The sequence below is a fragment of the Oncorhynchus keta genome, unplaced genomic scaffold (genome assembly GCF_023373465.1).
Source record: "Oncorhynchus keta strain PuntledgeMale-10-30-2019 unplaced genomic scaffold, Oket_V2 Un_scaffold_584_pilon_pilon, whole genome shotgun sequence".
NCBI classification, from domain to species: Eukaryota; Metazoa; Chordata; class Actinopteri; order Salmoniformes; family Salmonidae; genus Oncorhynchus; species Oncorhynchus keta.
Window position 1 is genome coordinate 1,256,681 of NW_026290969.1, and position 9,543 is coordinate 1,266,223.

The 9,543-nt window shown below is 44.0% G+C and overlaps 1 protein-coding gene across 1 annotated transcript in view; it reads left to right on the forward strand.

Annotated features, from left to right (window-relative positions):
- LOC118361425 (beta-1,3-galactosyltransferase 9-like) overlaps nt 1-7,193 on the forward strand; it is a 46,855-nt gene extending 39,662 nt beyond the window's left edge. The window contains exon 3 of the transcript XR_008134017.1: nt 6,098-7,193. The gene's annotated coding sequence lies outside the window, so the exon portion shown is untranslated. The remainder of the gene's footprint in view (nt 1-6,097) is intronic.
- Nucleotides 7,194-9,543: the final 2,350 nt, after the last annotated feature.

Consider the following 9,543-nt stretch of genomic DNA (forward strand, 5'->3'; position numbering starts at 1 on the left):
TGATGTAATTATGTTCTGTTACTGGGTGTAAATAGTGTTTAACCAAAACAGATTTTTTTCAAACTCAAAGTGTCATGCCATAACTGGCACCCGATTATTCCTACAGACATCTTTGAATCTTAGTTAAGAATAGATATTTTACAGAGTTTTTGGGAAAACGCGATCGCATAAAAAACTGAGGAAGATTTTACTGTAATTCTGGTACCAAACATTGCATCTGCACAGTTCATCCAGCAAATGTGTTTTTGTGAGATTTCGTGTGGAAATTCTTCACAGTAGTGCTTGTGCAACTTGGAAATCAATGGTTTTTGTTTGGCATACACTTTAAGGTGGAAAATCTGAGTAATTTCATTACCGTGGAATTGCCCTTCAACAACATATTAAAAGAGCGTCCCCATCCACCCACTCCCTGCCATGGTGCTCTACTGGAAATGGGCAACATTAAAACATTTCTGGCCAGTGTTTCCCTGTGCATGACCAGGGAGTGAAGGCACTCTGTGCTATACGCTGCTCTGGTGTCCCTTGCTCCCTGTCAGATCCCTGTCAGATGTCCCTGTCACAGACAGGCCTGCTGCGTAGCCACAGAATGATGGTGCTGAGGAGCTGACAGTCAGCGTGACACACCATCCCCAACCAGGCAATGAAACCGACACACACTCCGAATACATGCCGTGAGTACATACTCTGAATACCTTCCTGAATACACGCCATGAATAAACAGTCTGAAAAACACACTTTGGATTTACACTCGAAATATACACTCTGATTACATGTCATGAATGCAAACTGAATACACAGCTCAAATACAGAGTGATTTACTGCAAGAGCATTCAAATAAGGAGGCTGAAACAACAATATGAGCTTCGTAAATCAAATATTATTTAATGTGTTAGTAACAAACTGTGCTAAAATGGGAATAAGAGGCATTGTAAACAAAAAAAGTGACATTTTAGGCTACAGTCTAAAGTATCCATATTAATGTAAGCGGTCAACACGTCAACATGTGAGTGATAGCCATAGTATCCTGGGACTGATCTACTTGGATTCAATTTGCTCCCTTTATTTACTGCTGTGTTGTCATTACAAATGTGGGCTGTGCTTCGGTTTTGAAGCTCAGATGTAACACACACACTTCTCAGAAGTTCTGTGGAGAGTGTTTTGGGGTCCTGCCCCTTCTCTGGGATGGTGGTTTGTCTGAAGTGTTAGATTATGCTGTGGCTACATGTATTCCTGTACATGATGTACTGAAGTACTGGTAGTGCTGGTTACATTACCTCAGTGAAAACAATGTACTGAGCAAAACTCAAATGAGCTTTTTACCAAATTACTGTACGACCAACCATGTATTCAAACAAACCAAAACAAAGGCAAAGTCTGTTTTGTTGACTCAATGAGGGTCTGCTACAGAAATTGATGGAAAGCGATGTTGGGGGAAAAATACAGTGGGGCAAAAAAGTATTTAGTCAGCCACCAATTGTGCAAGTTCTCCCACTTAAAAAGATGAGAGAGGCCTGTAATTTTCATCATAGGTACACTTCAACTATGACAGACAAATGTTTAATTTTTTATTTTTTTAATTTCACCTTTATTTAACCAGGTAGGCAAGTTGAGAACAAGTTATAATTTACAATTGCGACCTGGCCAAGATAAAGCAAAGCAGTTCGACACATACAACGACACAGAGTTACACATGGAGTAAAACAAACATACAGTCAATAATACAGTAGAAACAAGTCTATATAAGATGTGAGCAAATGAGGTGAGATAAGGGAGGTAAAGGCAAAAAAAGGCCATGGTGGCAAAGTAAATACAATATAGCAAGTAAAACACTGGAATGGTAGATTTGCAGTGGAAGAATGTGCAAAGTAGAAATAAAAATAATGGGGTGCAAAGGAGCAAAATAAATAAATAAATAAGATAAACACAGTAGGGAAAGAGGTAGTTGTTTGGGCTAAATTATAGGTGGGCTATGTACAGGTGCAGTAATCTGTGAGCTGCTCTGACAGTTGGTGCTTAAAGCTAGTGAGGGAGATAAGTGTTTCCAGTTTCAGAGATTTTTGTAGTTCGTTCCAGTCATTGGCAGCAGAGAACTGGAAGGAGAGGCGGCCAAAGAAAGAATTGGTTTTGGGGGTAACCAGAGAGATATACCTGCTGGAGCGCGTGCTACAGGTGTGCTATGGTGACCAGCGAGCTGAGATAAGGGGGGACTTTACCAAGCAGGGTCTTGTAGATGACATGGAGCCAGTGGATTTGGCGACGAGTATGAAGCGAGGGCCAGCCAACAAGAGCGTACAGGTCGCAATGGTGGGTAGTATATGGGGCTTTGGTGACAAAACGGATGGCACTGTGATAGACTGCATCCAATTTGTAGAGTAGGGTATTGGAGGCTATTTTGTAAATTACATCGCCGAAGTCGAGGATTGGTAGGATGGTCAGTTTTACAAGTGTATGTTTGGCAGCATGAGTGAACGATGCTTTGTTTGCGAAATAGGAAGCCAATTCTAGATTTAACTTTGGTTTGGAGATGTTTGAAGTGGGTCTGGAAGGAGAGTTTACAGTCTAACCAGACACCTAGGTATTTGTAGTTGTCCACGTATTCTAAGTCAGAGCCGTCCAGAGTAGTGATGTTGGACAGGCGGGCAGGTGCAGGCAGTGATCTGCTGAAGAGCATGCATTTAGTTTTACTTGTATTTAAGAGCAATTGGAGGCCACGGAAGGAGAGTTGTATGACATTGAAGCTTGCCTGGAGGGTTGTTAACACAGTGTCCAAAGAAGGGCTAGAAGTATACAGAAAGTATACAGTAGAGGTGGATCAGAGACTCACCAGCAGCAAGAGCGACATCATTGATGTATACAGAGAAGAGAGTCGGTCCAATAATTGAACCCTGTGGCACCCCCATAGAGACTGCCAGAGGTCCGGACAGCAGACCCTCCGATTTGACACACTGAACTCTATCAGAGAAGTAGTAGGTGAACCAGGCGAGGCAATAATTTGAGAAACCAAGGCTGTCGAGTCTGCCGATGAGTATGTGGTGATTGACAGAGTCGAAAGCCTTGGCCAGATCAATGAATACGGCTGCACAGTAATTTTTCTTATCGATGGCGGTTAAGATATCGTTTAGGACCTTGAGCGTGGCTGAGGTGCAACCATGACCAGCTCTGAAACCAGATTGCATAGCAGAGAAGGTATGGTGAGATTCGAACTGGTCGGTAATCTGTTTGTTGACTTGGCTTTCGAAGACCTTAGAAAGGCAGGGTAGGATAGATATAGGTCTGTAGCAGTTTGTGTCAAGAGTGTCCCCCCCTTTGAAGAGGGGGATGAGAAAAATGAGAGAAAAAAATCCAGAAAATCACATTGTAGGATTTTTTATGAATTTATTTGCAAATTATGGTGGAAAATAAGTATTTGGTCACCTACAAACAAGCAAGACTTCTGGCTCTCACAGACCTGTAACTTCTTCTTTAACTTCTTGCGTCCAGCCATCCCGGATCCGGTATCGTGACTACAGCCTCAAGCTCATTACCATAACGCAACGTTAACTATTCATGAAAATCGCTAATGAAATTAAATGAATCTATTTGCTCTCAAGCTTAGCCTTTTGTTAACCTCTTGCGCCGAGCCATCCCGGATCCGGTATCGTGACTACAGCCTCAAGCTCATTACCATAACGCAACGTTAACGATTTCTAAAAATCGCAAATGAAATGAAATAAATATGCCTGCTCTCGAGCTTAGCCTTTTCTTAACAACACTGTCATCTCAGATTTTCAAAATAGGCTGTTGAACCATAGAAAATCAATCATTTGTGTAAGAGTGTTGATGGCTAGCTTAGCATTTAGCGTAGCATTTAGCACGCAACATATTCACAAAAACCAGCGAAGGAATCAAATAAAATAATTTACCTTTGAAGAACTTCAGATGTTTCAATGAGGAGACTCTCAGTTACATAGCAGATGTCCAGTTTTTCCTGAAAGATTCTTTGTGTAGGACAAATCGCTCCATTTTGTTACTACACATTTGGCTACCGAAACGAAACGAAAATTCAGTCACCTAAACGTCAAACTTTTTTCTGAATTAACTCCATAATATCGACCGAAACATGGCAAACGTTGTTTGAATCAATCCTCAAGGTGTTTTGTCATGTATTGTCATGTTATGTCTTGTTCCTGTTCTTTCTCTTCTCTTCGTTTCCCCCTGCTGGTCGTGTTAGGTTACCTTCTCTCCCTTTCCTTCCCCCAGCTGTCCCTCGTCTCCTCTAACTACCTCGTTTACTCTCTCCCACCTGTTCCCTCTTTTCCCTCTGATAGGCTTTTGAACCATAGAAAATATTTCTCTCTCTGTTTCTGCTTCTGTCTTTGTCGGATTCTTGTTTGTTTCGTCCTTGTCCAGTCCTGTCGTATCTGCTTCTTCATTAGATGCTGCGTGTGATCAGGTGCCTCTGTCCTCTACGGTCCGCGCCTACCCGAAGGGACCTGCAGTCTGTTGCCGCTAGCCCTGCTATTCTCCTCTGCTGCTAGAAGGGGACTCTCCTGTAAAGATCAGAGGACTTAATGATTTGTTTGTCGCCCTCTCTGCGGGTTGTCTATTTTCTCAACCGAGACTTCTGAAAAGGATTTATGTTTTTCCTGTGTTTGGACATTAAAAGACTCTGTTTCTGTTAAACCGCTTTTGGGTCCTCACTCACCTGCATAACAGAAGAATCCGACCAAGAATGGACCCAGCGACTTCGGATCCTCTCCACTCAGCCGTCGAGATCCAGGGAGCAATGCTAGGCAGACACGAGCAGGAATTGTCTGCTGCTCGACATGCCGTTGAGACCCTGGCCACCCAAGTCTCCGACCTCTCGAAACATATTCACCATCTCCGCCTCGATCCACCGGCTACTTCCAGGGCTTCCGAGTCTCCGGAGCCCAGAATTAATAACCCGCCGTGTTACTCTGGGGAGCCCACTGAATGTCGCTCGTTTCTCACCCAGTGTGATATTGTGTTTTCTCTCCAGCCCAACACGTACTCCAGGGGCACAGCTCGTATCGCCTACGTCATATCTCTCCTTACTGGACGGGCTCGTGAGTGGGGTACGGCAATCTGGGAGGCGAGGGCTGAGTGTACTAACCAGTATCAGAACTTTAAGGAGGAGATGATACGGGTTTTTGATCGTTCTGTTTTTGGGAAAGAAGCTTCCAGGGCCCTGTCTTCCCTATGTCAAGGTAATCGATCCATAACTGATTACTCTATAGAGTTTCGCACTCTTGCTGCCTCCAGTGACTGGAACGAGCCGGCTTTGCTCGCTCGTTTTCTGGAGGGTCTCCGCGCGGAGGTAAAGGATGAGATTCTCTCCCGGGAGGTTCCTTCCAGCGTGGATTCCTTGATTGAACTCGCTATTCGCATAGAACGACGGGTTGATCTTCGTCACCGAGCTCGTGGAAGGGAGCTCGCGTTATCCGTTGCCCCTCTCTCCGCATCACTACCATCTTCTCCCACTGGCTCAGGTGCTGAGCCTATGCAGCTGGGGGGTATTCGCATCTCGACTAAGGAGAGGGAACGGAGAATCACCAACCGCCTCTGTCTCTATTGCGGTTCCGCTGGTCATTTTGTCATTTCATGTCCAGTAAAAGGCTCATCAGTAAGCGGAGGGCTACTGGTGAGCGCAACTACTCAGGTCTCTCCTTCTAGATCCTGTACTACCTTGTCGGTCCATCTACGCTGGACCGGTTCGGCAGCTTCCTGCAGTGCCTTGATAGACTCTGGGGCGGAGGGCTGTTTTATGGACGAAGCCTGGGCTCGGGAACATGACATTCCTCTCAGACAGTTAGGGGAGCCCACGGCCTTGTTCGCCTTGGATGGTAGTCCTCTCCCCAGGATTCAGTGTGAAACGCTACCTTTAACCCTCACTGTCTCTGGTAATCATAGCGAAACCATTTTTTTTTTAATTTTTCGTTCACCTTTTACACCTGTTGTTTTGGGCCATCCCTGGCTAGTGTGTCATAATCCTTCTATTAATTGGTCTAGTAATTCTAACCTCTCCTGGAACGTCTCTTGTCATGTGAAGTGTTTAATGTCTGCTATCCCTCCTGTTTCCTCTGTCCCTTCTTCACAGGAGGAGCCTGGTGATTTGACAGGGGTGCCGGAGGAATATCACGATCTGCGCACGGTGTTCAGTCGGTCCAGGGCCACCTCCCTTCCTCCGCACCGGTCGTATGATTGTAGTATTGATCTCCTTCCGGGTACCACTCCCCCCCGGGGTAGACTATACTATATAGACTAGACTTCTGAAAAGGATTTATGTTTTTCCTGTGTTTGGACATTAAAAGACTCTGTTTCTGTTAAACCGCTTTTGGGTCCTCACTCACCTGCATAACACCTACCATCAGTAACAAACTACGCCGCCAGGGACTCAAATCCTGCAGTGCCAGACGTGTGTCCCCCTGCTTAAGCCAGTACATGTCCAGGCTCGTATGAAGTTTGCTAGAGAGCATTTGGATGATCCAGAAGAAGATTGGGAGAATGTCATATGGTCAGATGAAACCAAAATATAACTTTTTGGTAAAAACTCCACTCGTCGTGTTTGGAGGACAAAGAATGCTGAGTTGCATTCAAAGAACACCATACCTACTGTGAAGCATGGGGGTGGAAACATCATGCTTTGGGGCTGTTTTTCTGCAAAGGGACCAGGACGACTGATCCGTGTAAAGGAAAGAATGAATGGGGCCATGTATTGTGAGATTTTGAGTGAAAACCTCCTTCCATCAGCAAGGGCATTGAAGATGAAACGTGGCTGGGTCTTTCAGCATGACAATGATCCCAAACATACCGCCCGGGCAACGAAGGAGTGGCTTCGTAAGAAGCATTTCAAGGTCCTGGAGTGGCCTAGCCAGTCTCCAGATCTCAACCCCATAGAAAATCATTGGAGGGAGTTGAAAGTCTGCGTTGCCCAGCCACAGCCCCAACACATTACTGCTCTAGAGGAGATCTGCATGGAGGAATGGGCCAAATTACCAGCAACAGTGTGTGAAAAACTTGTGAAGACTTACAGAAAACGTTTGACCTCTGTCATTGCCAATAAAGGGTATATAACAAAGTATTGAGATAAACTTTTGTTATTGACCAAATACTTATTTTCCACCATAATTTGCAAATAAATTCATAAAAAATCCTACAATGTGATTTTCTGGATTTTTTTCCAAATTTTGCCTGTCATAGTTGAAGTGTACCTATGATGAAAATTACAGGCCTCTCTCTTCTTTTTAAGTTGGAGAACCTGCACAATTCGTGGCTGACAAAATACTTTTTTGCCCCACTGTGTACGACATTAAAAAATCCATGCACACAAACAACTATTGTGCAGTTAAAATTGGCAGAAAACACACATTTCTTTACCAGGGCCGAGGGATGAGACAGGGATGCTGTCACGCCCTGGCCACAGAGAGGCTTTTATTGTCTATTTTGGTTAGGCCAAAATGGGTGTGACTAGGGTGGGCATTCTAGTTTCTTTATTTCTATGTTTTCTATTTCTTTGTGTTTGGCAGGGAGTGGTTCTCAATCAGAGGCAGCTGTCTATCGTTGTCTCTGATTGAGAATCATACTTAGGTAGCCTTTTTCCCACCTGGGTTTGTTGGTAGTTGTTTTCTGTATAGTTTTAGTTACCTTACAGAACTGTTAGTTTTTCGCTTTGTTATTTTGTTCTAGTGTTCAGATTTAAATAAATATCATGAACATGTACAACGCTGCGCTTTGGTCCACTCCTTCTTCATCAGACGAGCGTGACAGAACTACCCACCACCAAGGGACCAAGCGTGGTAAGGGGGAGCAGCGCTATCTGGAGAAATGGACATGATAGGAGATGCTGGACGGTAAGGGACTCTGGAGGCAGGCTGGGGAGTATCGGCGTCCACGGGAGGAACTGGAGACAGCTAAGGCGGAGCGGCAGCCTTATGATATGAGGGAACACGGCTGGCAAGGAAGCCCGAGAGGCAGACCTGGGCCCTGACAGTAAATCTCAGTAAGAAAAATAATGATGGTGTTCCAAAAAGATCCAGTTGCCAGGACTACAAATACAAATTCCATCTAGAGATCGTTATCCTAGAGCATACTAAACATCATCACTGCAGGTAACTTCTACAACGCTGGCGATCTGAGAGACAAGGCAATAAGGGCATTGTGCACCATCAAAAGGGACATATTATTCGACATCCCAATTAGGATCTGGCTAAAAATACTTGAATCAGTTATTGAACCCTTTATGGTTGTGAGGTCTGGGGTCCGCTCACCAATTAAGAATTCAGACACTGCATGCAGAATTCTGCAAAAACATCCTCTGTGTACAATGTAAAACACCAAATAATGCATGCAGAGCAGAGCAGAATAAGGCTGATAACCTCTTAACTAAATCCAAACCTTCCATAACAAACTCAACATCTACAGAGAGATTAACTTAGAGAAGAGTCCCCTAAGCAAGCTGGTTCTGGGGCTCTGTTCACAAACACAAACAGACCCCAAAGAGCCCCAAGACAGCAACAGCGACACAATTAGACACAAACAAATAATGAGAGAACTAAAAGATAAACATTGGAAAGAATTTACCCAAAGAAATGAGCAAACTGGAATGCTATTTGGCCCTACATAGAGATTACACTGGCTGACCCAAAATGTATGAAAGCTTTGACTATGTACAGCCTCAGTGAGCATAGCCTTGCTATTGAGAGAGGCCCCCATAGGCAGACCTGTCTCTCAAGAGAACACAGGCTTTGTGCACATTGCCCACAAAATGGGGTGGAAACTGAGCTGCACTTTTGTTTATTATCCATTTCACTTGCTTTGGCAATATTAACACATGTTTCCCATGCCAATAAAGCCATATATGAGAGCGAGAGAGATGGCTAGTATCACAGTGCTCTGGCTGACTCACCAGTATGTGGTCTCCAAGAGAGAAGATGCATCAGTAATAAAATGTTGAAACTGAGCAGTCGTAAACCGTTGGAGACACTGCTTAAATTATTTAAGCTCTACATTATTTAACTTAATACTGGAATCTGGATGTTTCTCTGGAATGTAGGACTAATAACACCCATCTACCAAAAAGTAGCCAAATTTGACCCCGATAACTACAGTGTGCAGTAATCTGGGGAAGATATTTTACATCCCCAGGCCTCACCCTACATGACACACAGATTTAAGTCCTTGTTGTACTCTGACGATTTAGTTTTGTTGTCATCCACAGAACAAGGTTTTACAACCAGCCGAATCTCAAACTAGACATATATCAATGGTGTATTGGACGTAAAGTCAGGTGCAGGAGAGCAGAGTACAATGAACAAGCGCACTTTTATTATAGTTCCAAAAAACGAGAGCACGACATCAATCAAACGTGCTCAAAAAATGGAACATAAAAAAGTAAAGCGCGTAAACTAACACCACCTAAAATGAAACAATTACACACAAAACATGATGGAAAACAGGGGGTTAAACACAAGTAGATTGATTGGGGAAATGAAAACCAGGTGTGTATGGAAACAAGACAAGACAAATGGATTTCTGAAAAATGGA